We start from the raw sequence: 11,868 nt of genomic DNA on the forward strand, positions 1-11,868 counted from the left end.
TCCATATGTTTTAACTTAATTTCTGGTTTAAACATGGGCCCATTCATCCTGTTCCTTCCTTAACAGCCTTCATAAGTAATTGTCCACTTACTTTGCTGCTTGCCGTTCATACCTGGGTGTGCGTTTTTCTTACACCAGATACACCTAACTCTTAGCATCTGTCGTCACAAATAAGGTTGCTGCTTGTTGCTTTGGAATGACAAGTTGAAACTAGCACAACCCTACACACGTAGGAGATATGCAGTCAGCATATTGCTGATGGAGTCATCTCTCTCTCTCTCTCTCTCCTTACGTCTCCTGCTACTTTTTTCGCTTTCCTCCCCTCCCCCTATTTTTCTTTTTTTTCTTCTCCCTCTGCTGCCAAAACATTGTGCTTACCAGTGAATCTGCTGAGTACTCTCTAAATCTCTGATTTACACCAAACAAGTAACACCATGTCCACAAAATAGAAAAACACTCACTTTGGGACTCCAACTTTGGCCTGAAACTATGTGAGTTTGGAGTCATAATTTATTTTAACCAAGTTGAGGTCCAAAAGGAGCAAAGGTAGCGGGACCCCATGCATCACCTGTGGATTCCATCTCACTGGACCTCACACATAAGAATCTTTCTCACCTGCATGATTTCCTGTCCTTTCTTTCTCCTGACTCTTCCCCAAATCATCATGGACAGGCTCAACTCTGAAACTAATAGTTTCTGATTTGTAGTCCACTTTTCAGCATCTCTAGGAAAGAGGAAAGCTGAGAAAGGTCCTAAATTATTCAGGACTCATGGGTTACAAATGGAAGAAACACATCTTAAACCAGCTTAAGCCTAAGAGGGAAATTTATTTGTTCATATAACCAAAACATTAAAAAAAAAGAGAGAGATGATAGGATTGAGGGTTCTCCTCAGGACTCTCTCATTCTCTCTCCTTCTTGCTCTTGCTTAATGCCATTTTCCCAGACCAGATCCTCCATGGACGTGGGGACCCGGCCATGGGCAAAGCTCACCTCCTCATAGCCTATGACCTGAGCACATAGGAGTTTCCTCCCTTTCCCCCGTGGGCTGGGAAAAAATCCAAGATTAGATGCTGATTGGCCCATTCACTAAAGCTAAACACATGAGGTACGTGAGTGGCTGTCCTAAGTCATGTCTCCCACGTGGCCAGGAAGACAGGCTATGTCTTATCAGAAGAAGGGGGTTGGAAAGTTCTAGGCAGGTTAAACAGCAGGTAATATAGCATCCGAGGAAAAGAGAGCTCCGTGAAGCCACCAGGTCTATTGGCAGATGACTCCTCCCTATTCTCACAGCCTCATACGTGAGAGTTAAATACTACATGTGGTCTAGGGGTTCTCGGACCCTTTATATGAAGATATAAAAACAGTTAACATCCTACCATCCTGAAAGGGAAAAGATGGGGACACTTTGTCTGATTTTCCTACCAACACCAAGAAGTAGAGATGAAATTTGGGTTTCACAAAAAATTATAGACTCAGAGAACTGGAGAAGATCTAAGAGAATCGAGGTGATTTCCCATCTCTGGCCAGAGCTTTACAAAGAAGGGTGATGATAGGTAGTAAAAGATCTTGTAGAGGGTCTTGCATTAGGTGGGAGGCTGGACAAAGAAACTCCCAAAGGTCCTTTAGTCTGTGAGAGGCTGTGAGTCTGTGAAGCCATCCCAACTTGAAATTGGTTGATTCTTTCCTTAAATCATTCAGGACATTTTCTCATACCCCCACTCTTACTGATTTGAATGATCAGCAAGCCTTGTTGTAGGGGATTCCATCTAGATGTCTCATATAAACACCCCTCTCTGGAAAAGTAAGCCCACAGCCTTTAAGCCTGGGAATTCTCAGTTCCTTAGAAACCAGCAAGTCTTGGGGTGCCTGGGTGGCTCAGTCATTAAGCATCTGCTTTTGGCTCAGGTCATGATCCTGGGGTCCTGGGATTGAGCCCCACATCGGGCTCCCTGCTCAGCGGGCAGCCTGCTTCTCCCTCTCCCACTCCCCCTGCTTGTGTTCCCTCTCTCGCTGTGTCTCTCTCTGTCAAAGAAATAAAATCTTTAAAAAAAATAATTTAAAAAAAATTCCTTTTCTTTGTGTCTTGACTATATTAACCAGATCACAGCTGAGAAGAGAAGCCTGAGGTTGAATACAGAGATCTAGAATATCTTCAAACTAACTTTTTCTGGCTATAGAGAATTAGAGAAGTAAGAAAGCAAGAGAAAGAGTTGATCTTTGTTCCCATTTTCCTACTCCCTTCCTGTGATAGGCAGAAAAATAACCCCCAAAGATGTTCATATCCTAATCCCTGAAAACAGTGAATATGTTATGTTATGTGACAAAGAGGAATTCTGGCTGCTTTTAAACTGACTTGAAGATAGGAAGATTACCCAGGGGAGCCCAGTGTAATCCCAAGGGTCCTTCAAAGTAGAAGGAGGAGGCAGGAGAGGAAATGGAGTGATGCAGTGTGAGGAGGACTCCACATACCATTGCTGGCTTGGAAGACAGGAGAAGGGAGCTATGAGCCAAAGAATAGAGCCAGCTTCTAGCAACTGCAAAGGCAGGGAAGCAGATTCTTCTCTGGAACCTCCAGAGAGGAAGGAAGCCCTGCAAACATTTAGATTTTAGCCCCATTAGAGCCATGTTGGACTTCTGACCTATAGAACTGCAAGATAATAAATTTGGGCTGTCTAAGCCACTAAATTTGTGCTTATTTGTTACAGCCACAGTAAGGAACTAACACATTTCCTATTTCTTTCATGTGTGTCCTGTAATGTTAGGTTCTTTAGGATTCCAAGTGCCGGACTATAGCAAGACAAGATAGTTTAGCAGACAAGGAAAACAGACTTGACTCGGCTATGACTTTACTTTGTGACTTTGGGTAAATCGGTTTCTCTAGTCCTCAGTTTCCACATCTGTAAAATGAGGTAGTTTTATTAAACAGTCTCAAGAGCCGTTCTCCCTTTAAGTTCAGAGATTTCGATATCCTTGACCTTTTCTTAATGGTGTAGAATGCTCTGCAAGCCTGGGCCAACCACTCCCCTCACCCTCCTCACTTCCCTCCCACCTTCCCCACCCTCCCACCCCCATCACATCTCACAGCAGAGCATTCAATAGAGAGAGAAGGTCCATGGCTCTTTTGGGTCCTACCCCACAGTGAATGAAGGCAGAAGTGGTAATAGTAGGTGCAGCAGCTGCCCAGTTTACGATCTGTACTCAGGTAGAAAATATCTAGTGCTGAGTAAGCACTGTGGGGGCCAATGTGCTGGAGAATTCCTAAACCCAGGTGATGACAGAGGTCCACCTGAAGGAGGGGAGACTGTTAGCTTCGAAGGAGACATGGGCTTTGGGTAAGGACATTCAGTGCATCAGTAGTGGAAAGAGGCAAGGCCCAGAGTGAGCTGGGCATGATAAATAGACCAAGCTGAGAGAAGAGAAGTTTTTGTAGTGGACCTAAAGTCAGAAGGACATATTAAAACCAGATGGTGGGGGCCTTGAAAAATTCTAGGACAAGGATATGAGGACCGAGTGACCTCCTTAAGACTACTGCAATTTGGGCCATGTCGTATGCACAGAGCTTAGTACAGTGCCAGACATAAAATAGGTGCTCAACACAACAGGTGCTCAGTATTTGTTGAACGAATAAATGAAGCATAAATATTTTTTTGAACAGGACATTGCCATAAACCAAGATGAACTTAAGGAAAGTAAGTGGGACCTCTGTGTGCAAAACGGATTAGAGGGGTCAGGGATGTTATGTCTGGATATCAATCAAGAGTCTGCCAAACTGACTGAGGCATAAGGGTCAAGCCGGGCCATTGGGCAGTGTGAACTGAAGGGAAGAGATCCATGTGTCATTAAAACTTTCTCTAAACCAATCCAGCTGGAAGGATGTCATTTTCATTCATGCAAATCTCCAAGGAAGGAGCCCCCCTCCACCAAACCTCATGAATAAGAACAATGCAATAACCCAGACAGGCCAGCACACACTGAACAACATCCTCAGGCAGCAATTTAAGCATCTGTAACCCACATCATATTTTCGGTGGAAATGACCACTAATCTCTGCACAATTATTCTCTGTATAATCAAAGCTGGTTCTTAGTTCACCCTTTCCTTCCCTCGGCTCAACCACTCTGATTTCCCTAACCACTTTCAGAGGCCCGTTCACCAAGTCTTCTGGTTACTTGCTTTCTTCTCCTCTGACTCCTTTCCAACTTCCTTCTCCCTGAAGTCATTTACCTGAATCAGAAGACCAGTTTTGCTCCAACCACATTCATCTTATAGGCCTGCTTTTTCTATAAGTAGTTGGCAAGGAGCACAGCTCTATTCCAGGAGGGAAACCTGGCCTCACGGGAGCACTGCAGTTACGTTTCAAGCCCAGCCAGCCAAGGATGCAGACTGTCTTGGCCTAGGGGAGCCCCCACAGAAATCAGCAAGAAGTCCACCTCCAGACAGTGTCTGGCCTGAGATCCCAGAGGAACTCACCATCATCTTCCTCTTCGTCATCCTTTTTAAGCTTTCCTATCTTTATATCAGCCAAAGCCCATGTCGGCAAGGACAGAAGAGTAATTGATGGCCTTAAGGGATATCAAAGTGCTATTGAGCAAAACCACAACTCAACAGGCTTGCAGGTGCTTCCTGCCACAGGGAGGGAAAAAAGTGTCTTTAGAAAGACCTAAATAACTCTAGGCAGGGATGTCAACTTGACAAATGGCCCTCAAGAAATAGCCCTGTTGTTCTCTGGTGTGTGATTCATCCCAGGCCATGCTGGTGTTGGGGACAAGGCCCAGCCGTGAGTTCCACAGTTGTCACTTGGGGCTGCTCTTCAGCTCGCCTCTCAGGAGGGATAAGAAGGCACTGTGTTGGTTCCCTTGGCCCAGGTCCTTCTGACCTTGTTCTCCAGTGGTTTTATTCCATGAATCCTGGATTTGTGCTGATTTGGAGTAAGCTGCTTTAAGTGGAGGATGGGCACCACGGAGAGACTCTCTCTCTGAGCATCAGGAGGTCTCCCTTTGATGTTAGCTCCCAGTGCTTCTTGCAATCATAGCAACAAAGACTGTGGCCTCCTCAGGACAGAGACCCCCTTTCATCTCCCTGTTCTCAGTTCCTTAAAGAATTGGCTTAAGTGCTTACCAAATGGTGGACTGAATAAGTGAAAAGATCCCATGACCAAGAGTCACAATAGCTAGTTTCTGGTCTTGACTCTGACAACAAGTAGCTGGGACCTTGGCCATGTGCTCAAGTTCTCTGTTCCTTCTTATCCTTGTGCGTGGACTGAGAAGGCAAGCTCTCAAATCCCCTCAATCTCAGACCGTGAGGTTCAGAGAGGCCTGCAGGGGCTGACTAGAGTTTACACTGGGCTCAGGGGAACCAAGAGGAGATACCAACAATTGTTTTGCACACCCAGCAGCAGTGGTAAACAAAAGCACATTGAAAACCCAGGAAAAAGGTGCATAATAATTTCAATTAGTAGGTAGGCCTGGTGGTCCTCTCTAGTGACGACAGATGTAGGTATTGTGAATAGCAAGCAGGCTGGTGTGGAGCCTTGGGCCCGCACCTGACATAAATACAGCCCTATCAGTTCCCCCGAGTTTATTAGGGGCTGTTCACCAAGGTGTCCCGGCCACCAGACTATAATGCGTACATTCTTTGGCTTGTGGTGTTTCTTCTGTGAAACAGCACAGCAAATACATTGCCCAAGGAAGGCTGTCCTACCAGCAGAGGCAATTTTGAATGTGTGAGTTAGCAAGAGAAGTCTACACAAGATGGGATGAGTGGTTTGTAATGAAATCATGGGCATGTTCTAAGGAGACTGGCCCATGTGTCCCAATAGGGGGCCCATATCTCAAAGTGATCATATGATTAATCCCCCCATGATGGTGGATGTGCTTGGGGTTTTAATGCCCTTGGTTTTCGTCAATGGCAAGTTTGTTAGTGTTAACAGAAAGCAAGACAAATGCTTTTGAAATTAAGGTCTGGTGAGTGGGTGCCTGAATATATGCCCTCCTCTGAAGATGGTTATAATCTTGAGACTGAAGAATTGAGTGAAATTGTCTTTTTTATGGAAGGACATTTTAGCAACTGGAATTAAGGGTCACAAAAGTTTTCAGAAGTTTTAACAACCCCAGTTTCCCCTCTGGGAATCATTTCAGGTTCTTTTTGATAGATCACTGATGCCCCTGATCACTGAGGCTCTTCATGCTGGAGAAGTTGTTAGTGAGTATTTGGACTTGCCCTTTATCTTTCCTTGCCTTTGTGGAAAGTGTCTAGTTACTCTCACACCTTGGCTTGGCTTGGCTTAGGCAGGTGCTATGTATATGATCCCCACCACCACCCTGCAAATTCATATGTTGAAATCCTGACTTCCAAAGATGCTGATATTAAAAGGTATGGCCTTTGGGGGTACTTAAGTCATGAAAGGGGAAGCTTCATGAATGAGATTAGTGTTCTTATGAAAGAAACCCAGCACTCCCTAGCCCCTTCCACCAAGTGAGGATACAATGAGAAGTCTGTGACCCAGAAGAAGGCCTTCACTAGAACCTAACCATGTGGGCACCCTGATCTCAGACTTCCAGACTCCAGAACTGTGAGCAATAAATGTTTGTTGTTTATAAGCCACCCAGTCTGTGGTATTTTTCATAACAGCCCAAATGGACTAAGATAGCGGGTCTGCCAGGAAGGGGCTTTGTTTAAGCTGTGGATCTTTGCCAGAGTCTGGTATCCTCTGGGGGATGGACAGACCTTCCCACTGCAGAGTTAGACAAATAAAAGGAAAAAGAGATACTCTTGCTCCAAGATATCAACACCTGCACACATACATACACACATACACATGCATGCACACGTGCGTGTCTATCACTTGTTAGCTTGTGAGCCTGCTTGAGTTCATTAACCTTCCTGAGCCTTGGTTGTCTTGTTTATAAAATAAGGAAAATAAAAGGACCAAATCATAGTTCTGTTTCAAGGATTAATGGGAAAAAAATATAAAGCACTTACTTAGCACAACGCCTGGAGTATTGTAAGTGCTCAATAAATGATAGATAATTGTAATAATAACAATAATGAAATTTCCTCCTTCCTAACAGAGAACCTTCAGCCCCTCGGCACTCTACAGAAAGTCAGAGCTGACTCCACTTGGAGTTTTCATAGGATTCACCCTGAGGCAGAGGTACAAGGTAAGTTAGGTAAGAAAGGTAAGCTTTCCATATCTATTGTTACAAATAAGAATTCCTGGAAGAAAGACCATCTGCACTTGTCTGAGTTTGAGGGGACTTGTCTTCTCACTTTATAGATGAGGACACAGAGGCCCAGAGACCTTGAGAAACTGGCCTGGGTTACTAAGACCCAAAACTAGCTATCATGACTCTTGGTCCTGGGATCTTTTCACTTACCTATTCAACATTTGGCAAGTACTTAAACAAGCCAGTTCTTTGAGGAACTGGGGAAGGAAGAGGACTAGAGTCTCTGCTCTCAGAGATCTTTGTTGCTAAGATAGCAAGAAGCATTGGGAGCTAAAATCAAAGGGAGAAAGGCCTCCAGATGCTCAGAAACCATGTTTCCCCACGGTTCCCATCCTTGACGGAATGCAGCTCAAACCAAACCAGCACAAATCCAGAAAGCATTCTGCTGTGTGCACAGAACCGAACCAGGGCATCCACACTGAGAACTCTGCTTCAGGTCCTCATCCCTTCTGAGTCCCCCTCTGTCTCTCTGGTTGAAACTTGAACAGTTTTTTCTCCATCCAGTAGTCAAAAAGCCTTAATTTGCAAAGGACCAATAGTTTCCTAATCTTACAAAAGAGCCAGTATTTACCAAACACCCTCTCACTCATGTCCATATGAGGTGAAACAAAAGAAAGGCTCCAACATCTGTTACTCTGGAACTCACAGCGTACAATCAATTTACTAAAACCAACACCTGCTGCAAAGACACAGCATTCACCACATCAGAAGTGTGACTTTTCACACCCAGAGCTGCAGAAGGCATGGATGTCATGCTAAAGGTGACACGTGCGGGTTGGGGGTCACCCCAGACTCAAACATGAGCACTCGGGGCACAGGGATCTCCTTTGAGCCCGTTCACTGCTGCACCTCCAGTACCTAGACTAGCACCCAGACATCATGGCCAATAAATGAATTAATAAATGAACCAAGTATGAACAATGGAGTCCAAGAACCATCTAGTGAGTTTGGACAAGTTACTTGCCTTCTCTGTCTACACCCAGAATTCTCATCTGGAAAAGGATTATAATTGTTGTGAGGATTATTGGTTTCATTGTATAAATCTCCTTAAAACAGTGCTGAATATGGGTGCCTGGGTGGCTCAGTCGGTTAAGCGTCCACCTTCAGCCCAGGTCATAATCCCAGGGTCCTGGGATCAAGCCCCGTGTCGGGCTCCCTGCTCAGCAGGGAGTCTGCTTCTCCCTCTCCCTCTGCCCCTCCCCATGCTTGTGCACACACACTCACTCTCTGTCAAATAAATAAATAAAATCTTTTTTTAAAAAGTGCTGAAAAATGTTAAATATTTTTGAGTATAGATCCTCCCATTGATTGTACTTTTTCTTTGTCCTCACAGGAGATTGACACATATTCAGCAATTTACAGATATATCTAAAATTTATTTTGGTCAAGTAATCATATTAGAAAAGTTCTGAAAGTTTTCTTGGTTGTTGTTATTTGATTTTGTTTTGTTAAAAGGTCAGATGTCTCATCCGTGCTTGGTTTTATTCCCACTATTTTATATGAAGTGTGACTTTTACGTTCAAACTTATCTGTGCTACCAAAAGAGCCAAGTCACATTTCCACACTTTTCTTGGGTTGACCCTCTTTGACAAAACTGGGACAAGCAACCTCCTAGACCCACTGATGACTCCTTAGTAGTGAGCCCTTCGTGGGAGGAAGACCTCAAAGAGCTTTCCAGATGGTGAGCTGACCATGCCAATCTCCTCGTGCCACCCACTTAGACCCCTCCAAAAACTTCAGTTCAGTTAATAACGAAGTGTATATGGTCTGACTTTATTCAAAAAACAAAGAAAACAACTAGCAAAATGTGTAAATACGTAGTGGCTTAAGATATGAGGAGTAACTTGCAGGCATGAATTCATCGAATCTTATGAGATAGGGGTAAAGGCAAGTGGCATCATATTTAGTTTATTAAAGAGAAGAATGGAAAAAGTCCTTCAGAATCAGAAATGGAATCCAGCCCCTGCCTCCTGGGTCCACGCTTAGGTAACAGCACACCCACCCGAAGTTCTCTACAAAAAGCCAGTGCATTGAGAAAACAGTCATTCCCATATCCAGCTGCTGAATATTGATCTGGCCTAGGACATTGTATTAGTAATAACAAATATTTGCACACAAAGAAGTATGGTAGAAAGAGCATGAATTTTGGATTCTGAAAGACTTGAATTTAAATACCAACAGCATGATCTTGAACAAAGTGCCTATCTGAACATCAATTTGTCCTGTATAAAATGGAGTCAAGGATGGCACCCCAGCAGTGTTGTTATAGAAATGATGGATAATATCTGTAAGCTTCCAGAAGATTGCCTAGTTCATAAACTGTGCTTAATAAAGGACGATGATAATGATGATGATGATGATGTTGATGATGAGCTTCCCTATTCAGTAAACACATTTTCAGGTTAAGCAAACACTTTGCCTTTCCCCCAGAAATGTTAGTACTTATGAAAATGTGAGGCGCTAAGATTATACAGCTTATCAGAGCAGCTTTTTTGGGAGGACCAATTTATCAAAATTAAATTGGCTATATTCATTTGACCATAACTTTAAATGGCCCAAACTGACTATTCCCATCTAAAACAATTTTCCTTTCCCATCAGTTTAAGACAAACACACACACACACACGCTTACCCCAGCAATTCATTTCTCATTTTGGTTTGGGATGGAGCCAGTTGGTAAAAGGGTTCAGAGTGTGTTTATTGCCTCTTTGTTCTCAAGCATTTTCTGGGGCCTCCTGGCAGCTCTTGGGTCTGCAGCAAGCAGCAAAGCCCTCCAGGTTTGCAAAGCGCAGACAAATCCCAGGCTCTGACCATTGCCTAGGGTTGGCATAGAATGGCGGGAAGCCTCTCCCCTCCCACCCCAAACTCCTGCTCAGAACTCTGAGCAAACATAGGGCAGGAACTGAGCATTTGGCCCCCTGGGGCTTGTTCTTACTGGTGTTATTTTGGAGTCTGCCACGCTGTCTCTTGCCAGGCCCCACATAGGACCTTTCCCCTTGATACTGACTGTGAAAGACTCTGGAGTCTCTGTTGCTTGGTCTCAATAAGCAGTTATTTGGTGGAATGAGCATCTGTGTGCATGCATGTGTGCATGTGCGTGCGTGTGTGTGTGTGAGAAGCCCATCATACCTGGTCTTCATTAATGACACTGTGGTCGTAGATGCTGCAGATGCCCTGATTCTGGGAGGCCCATGGGTGCCTTTCCAAAGAAATTACCCAAACTGGACCAGTGCAAGCTCCCAGGCCTGAGCCCACGCAGGAGTCTTACTCTAAGACTGGAGGTGAAAACACTGCTCAGCCCAGGCTGAGCCACCGCATTCCAGGGCCCTCCACCCCTGCCGTCATTGTCCCACTTGAACACGTGCTCTGGTGGATGTGTTAAAAGGTAAGACAGCTCAGTGGTCAAGAGCACCACCGTTAGCCTTCCCCCAACTAAGGTCCAAACCTGGCTTTGCCATTTTGGGGAGTTCCGTGACCTTGAGCCAAGTATATACTCTCTCTTTGCCCCAGTTTCCTCAAAGTAAAGTAAGCATAAGGACAGTAACACCTACTATGTAGTGCTGTTGTCAAGATTAAATGAGATGGTGGGGGGAAAGGGCCTGACACATACTGATAGTAAAAAGTAGAACCAGAATGTAAATTGCTGGCAGAGTCAGCTCTCCTTAGTGTTTGGGCTTTGTTCCAGTGAGTTCCCAGCAACTCCCTCAAGAGGTTAGACATAATGAGCATGAATTAATACGGGTTTCTGTGGGAGTTGTTATGCCGCTGGTACTTTTGCAGCCTTGAGAATGGTGGGATTGATCAAATAACTAATTTAAAAACATGTTTTAAGTGTCAGGCATTGTTAAGGTGTGAGTCTACAGAAATAAAAAGGCCCAGGCCCAGGTCACTGTCCTCAAGTTGTACACACAGGGTAGGGAGAGCTGGAGGCACCTGTTCAGATACTGACAAGGTCCAGGGTGATGGGCTGGGGCAGGGGTGTTACAAGGTGGCGGAGGCATCAGTGGTTTCCTAGTGGGGTCAGCCACAGAGAATGGGCTTGAAGAATGAATAGGAACTTACCCAGAAGAGAAAATGAGGATGGGGATTCTAGACAGAGTGAATATGCAAGGGCACGAAAACAGCAAAGAAAATGCTGTATTTGGAGAAGGGTCAATAGTTCTCTGCAGTTGGAACTCAACGGGAGGCAGATGTCTGACAAGATAGACTGTAGGTTAATCTATCCTGCTGTAACACTTTGGCTTAGGCCACTTGATGAAGTAAAACACCGATGAGATGTCATCCTGGCATGTCACCCACGCTCAGTGCCCCCTCAACCCCAGCCGCAGAGGCAGGAAGACAGGAATAGGATCAAGAGTCAAGGCTTAACTTGATTTAAAGGGTTCTCTCAGCTGTTTCTCTGCTATGTAAACAAATGTCTCCTCTAAGTGCAGTTTCTTCATCTGTAAAATGGGATTGGGTGGTGACTCTTCTTCCATTTAAAGGAACTTCAAACAAACCTCAGTTTCTCATCACCCACTGATGAAAATATTAGGGACATTATTTGAATAGAGCAGCTGTTCAACATACCCTTCCAGAAGATCATACAAAGTGACTTTGCAGCAATCAGCTTGACTCTTCGCACATGGTAATGGACATCT

The 11,868-nt window shown here is 44.6% G+C and overlaps 1 long non-coding RNA gene across 1 annotated transcript in view; it reads right to left on the reverse strand.

Annotated features, from left to right (window-relative positions):
* LOC145720651 (uncharacterized) overlaps positions 1-10,516 on the reverse strand; it is a 14,876-nt gene extending 4,360 nt beyond the window's left edge. The window contains exon 1 of the long non-coding RNA XR_014143790.1: positions 9,861-10,516. This is a non-coding gene — a long non-coding RNA (uncharacterized LOC145720651). The remainder of the gene's footprint in view (positions 1-9,860) is intronic.
* Between the last annotated feature and the right edge of the window lie 1,352 nt (positions 10,517-11,868).

Source organism: Leptonychotes weddellii, chromosome 3 (genome assembly GCF_054177405.1).
Source record: "Leptonychotes weddellii isolate Sample4059 chromosome 3, ASM5417740v2, whole genome shotgun sequence".
NCBI lineage: Eukaryota > Metazoa > Chordata > Mammalia > Carnivora > Phocidae > Leptonychotes > Leptonychotes weddellii.